This window comes from Drosophila biarmipes, unplaced genomic scaffold, assembly GCF_025231255.1.
Source record: "Drosophila biarmipes strain raj3 unplaced genomic scaffold, RU_DBia_V1.1 ptg000015l, whole genome shotgun sequence".
NCBI classification, from domain to species: domain Eukaryota; kingdom Metazoa; phylum Arthropoda; class Insecta; order Diptera; family Drosophilidae; genus Drosophila; species Drosophila biarmipes.
The window spans coordinates 115750-120856 of NW_026114533.1; positions in this window are offsets into that span (position 1 = coordinate 115750).

Below are 5107 nucleotides of genomic sequence, written 5' to 3' on the forward strand. Positions count from 1 at the left end.
AACACATTTTTGTTAAACGCTCCCATCATCAAATCGTCCAATATTAAAAGAATAGGTTCATTTGTTTCATTTTCAATTGTTTCCTTTAAAGTATTCAACCTTTTTAAAATTAAAAAGATCACTCTTCTTAGTAATTAGATTTTCTAAAAAGGTTGTTTTTCCGATCCCGATGGTCCGCAAATTAGCATTGTAAAAGGGTGTATAAATTGCGTAAACATTTTTTATATATTATTAAAATTTTTTTATTTTATTCAGGATAAATTTTAAAAAATGTTATGTAACTATTTTCTTATATAATGTTTTGTAAATTACACTAGTTTTGTTTTATTTTCTCCTGGTCGCGTTCCTTGGCACAGTTCTTCTCGAAATGAGTATCAGATCCGCAAAAATTACAATAAATAAGTTTCTTGTATCCTTTTTTGCTAGGATTATTTCAAAAAAAAAACTCTTAAAGGAATCCATTGTGGGAAACAACCTGATTCATCCACTAATTATTTCGACTGAATTTTAAACATATGTGTTAGCATTACTGTATATTTCATAATTTGTGTTTTCTAGGAATACAAACAACTTAAAAAATTATTTAATGAACACCGAAGTGGACGTTTTTTCTTGTGTATTCTACAATTGGTGAAAAAATTGGGTAGTTGTGATAAACTTTTTCAGATATCAATATCGATAATGTTTGTTGATAAATACTTAGTTAAAAAATGTTTTTTAATTTCACCACGAACAATAACTGTATGATACTTATTAAGTGGTTTTAGTATTTCTTCAAGACTTGTATACGGAATATCTCCAGCTGACCAATTCAATCCGATTATATTCTGCTGATTTAGGTGATGCTGCTTAAGATCCTCATTATTCAATTCTTTTATGTTAAATGGCGGTTTAAAATGAAAGAAATTTGGTATCACCGTTCCAGCAGGCATGAATGCTAGCTCCTTAACAAAAATTTGATTATTGTTTCCAAATACATATTTATTTATTTATTTCATTTCGCCAACGGAATTCCTTTACTGGCTACTTGAACATTTCAACAACTTATCTTACGTACTAAAATTTACAAAATAATAGACTAACCGTTCCAGCAGGCATGAATGCTAGCTCCTTAACAAAAATTGTATTATTCTTTCCAAATACATATTTATTTATTTCATTTCGCCAACGGAATTCCTTTTCTGGCTACTTGAACATTTCAACAACTTATCATACGTACTAAAATTTACAAAATAATTTACTTACCTATGCTAGATTTGCCTTACTTGAGAAATAGTCCAATTGCATATCAATTGGAAGTGCGTTAGCCTCATATAAGGCCCTATAGAGGGGCTCGTTTTTAGAATAATTTGTCGAGGATTTAATAGACTCAAAAATTTTTAAATCATCTGCATACAGGAGACACTCTGAAGATAGACAGAACCTCACATCATTAATGAAAATGATGAAAAGCAGAGGTCCCATAGCACTTCCCTGAGGGAGGCCAGAGGTTGCCAAATAGGAATCCGATAATTTTCCATTAATATTAACTCTATAAAGTCGATGGTGTAAATATGATTTTATCCAATTTAGTAGTGCCGAATGTATACCCAAGCGGGCCAGTTTTGCCAGTGGGGCACTGTGGCTACCTTGGTCAAAGGCTTTCGCAAAATCGGTGTAAATAGCATCAACCTGATATCGCATATTAAAGGCATGAATGCAATAGTTGCTGAAAACGGCAAGATTAGTCGTAGTTGACCGACATGCAACAAAACCATGCTCAGAAGTGCTTATATATGTTTTTACAAGAAATGATAATTCATGGGCAACAATGCGTTCGAAGAGTTTAGCGATATTACTGATCTTTGCTATAGGCCTGTAATTGGCAATGTTATTCTTCGGCCCTTATTTTAAAATTGGAGTCACGGATGCGACCTTCCATCTATCCGCAAAGTGTCCACTAGATAGTGACTTATCAAACAGAATTTTTAGTGGAACGCATAGCACCTCTATACAATGTTTCAGAAAGTAGGCCGGAGTCCCATCCCAGTCCGGAGTGTACGATTCATCAACATCTTCCACAGCCCTATGAATATTCTCTTGTAGCACGGTTAAACTACCTATATTCAATAGAGGAGTGATTGCATTTAAGGTTTGAGAATAATTCCAGGCTGCTGTTGGCTCAAAATAAGCTTTAAAATAAGAGGCAAAGAGATTTGCAGTTTCTGTATTTGAATTGGAAGATAAATTCCCTAGGAACATAGCAGATGGAACTGAAGAAGCACTTTTCTTTGAATTGATAAATCGCCAAAAAGAGTTGGGATCACTTCTTAGGCCGTTCTCAACACTCGCTATATACTGATTGTAAAGAAATTTATTTAGAAATTCAAATTCTCGTTTGTGCTGCAAGTGTCTATTCCAATCACCAGGATCCTGTGTAACTAACATATTGAAAATCTACTATTATGCTTGAATTACGATTAAGAGTGTTCATGATTGGTTACGATTTTTAAGTCAACTGAGCGTATGCTTGCGAGGGCTTCCCCCTTTATATACCGGAGGACTAGAACATACTTACAGTTTAAATAAAGTACTCCTACCTAATGGACATGTGTGTAACTAAAAAAAATATAAATTCTCGAAAGAAACAAGAGCATGAAGTCATTTTTGGATTCGTATATTATGTAGTCCATAATTTAATGTTGAAATGCGGTCTGTCAAATATTCGAAAATTTTCACCCATGATCTGGATGCAGCAAGGTAAAAATAATTTTATTGGATTTAACAAAGACGAATGGATGCAACTGCTTACATATAAGGAATTTATTCAGTTGAAGCTGGATCAATATGACTTATTGATGCCTGATACAATTATTGATCATCCGTGTATGCCTTCCATAAAATGTAACTTCAGATTCAGGAAATCAGATAAGCAATACGTTTTTGTAATTAATCAGTATGGAAACAAAATTGAGTTCGATTCTGAGTCCTGTTGTTTATGTTGGAATTCTATATTGCGACAGCAAGTAATATACCTCTACAATAATCATATTATTCCTAAGTGTGCATCTTTACAACGATTTGATATTCAATTATCTGATCTAGAGGGTTCATATGATAAAGATGTACAAATAGATTTAACACGATTATGTTTTAAAACTTCAAAAAAGATGCGTACAGAAGAGATGTACATGTATATATGCAAACACTACTACCTAAGCAATCATCGTCATCAAATAAAATCATCGTCACTAATAATTCATCACCCTAAAATGAGTAAATAACAAGCTGTTGATGAAATTCACAAACCAGCTCGAAAAACTTTATTCGCCGCATGTTCGTTCAGAAAGGGATAAATGACACATGGAAAATTGATTTAGTCGAAATGATACCTTTTAGGAAACAAAATAAGGGTTTTAGATATCTATTGACCGTTATTGATACGTTGTCAAAGTATACCTACGCTGAAGCAGTTAAGACCAAGTCTGCACTGGATGTAACAGAAGCAATGAAAGCTGTTTTTAGAAAGAGTAAAAGTAAACCCAAGAATATTCAGTGTGAGCAAGGAATAGAATTTTTCAATTCCACTTTTGAGAAATTAATGACAAAATTCCTTATTAATCATTATCACACCTATACGCATCTTAAGGCTTCTATATGTGAACGCTTTAATCGAACATTAAGAAATCACATGTGAAAAATGTTTAGTATGCAGGGAAAATATAGGTGGATTAATAATATTAATTTTCTCGAATGTCAATACAATAATTCATATCACCGAACAATTAAAATGAAACCTATAGAAGTCTGCTCTAAAAATTAAGAGTTTATTTTAAAATCAGTATATAATATATTAAAAATATTTCCAAACCATAAATTTTCAGTAGGTGATTTCGTTCGAATAAGTAAATACAAGGGAGTGTTCATGAAGGGATATAAACCAAATTGGACCACAGAAGTTTTTAAAATTTTAAAAGTTAAGTCAAACTACCCGCTAACTTATGAAATTGAATATTATATGAGTAACGCTATTAATGGGTCATTTTATCAAGAGGAGCTTCAAATAGTAAAAGATAAAAATGCATTCTTAGTAGAGAAAATACTTAAGAGAAAAAATAACCAAGTGCTTGTAAAATGGAGCGGTTTTGATTCCACCCATAACTCATGGATTTCTGTAAATGACCTGTTGAAGTAATAAAACGCAAAACTTAAAAATTGTTTTTTTTCCTTTATTTATATTTTTTTTTATTTTTTCATTTAATGTTATTATACAATTTTTCTTATTACTATTTTGGGTTACTGCTTAATGACCATGAGCTAATGTATTACAATTATCAGGTAAAATAAGAGATATATTTTACCTCGTTCTTATAATTAAGACTAATTTTATTCAAAATTTCTGTATAAAGAATGTGGGATCAACTAGGAATTACTCGCTGAGCTCCATTAATTTTTTTTTTATTTTATATATCGAATGTATATTCGATATAATCTTCATGATTCAGTTTCTTAATAACTGATTTCTTAACTCCTTTTATTTTTTTATACAATACAACTAAACAAGAGTATGCCTTAGCTTTAAGTCCCACAAATGATTTCATAACCCTACCGGCATGTTCATCCTTCATTTTTCATGGCCCTCTGTTATTAGCCTGAACAATATTAAATTGGTTTTCCAGCCTATAATTTGAGGTATCGAAGCGTTCTGGATTGTTTTTAATTGTTTGGTAAAAATCTCATTCTGAAGATAAAATAAATGAATCTGTATCCATATATAAAATTTTTGAAGAAGGACTTTTAAGCAATAAAAAATTATAATAAAATTCATACATTAACCATTTTGATAATTCTAAAACAGCAACCCCTATGTATATTGGTTTATCATACATAATTTGTGATGTTGTTGACTCAATTGCCGCTAGATCAGAACCGAATATTTCAACGCTATGGAAATCATGTCTAGCTATGCGTTGTCTAAAGCCTGGAGAATTCTGTCTTGACTTATAGTGTTTTACTAAAACTATATTTCTACGCTTGGTTACATTTTCCATCGTTTTTCCATATACTGCATTATTCATTAACTTAAAAAATTTTTTTTCAAAATCATTTACCGCTAATTTTCGCTGAT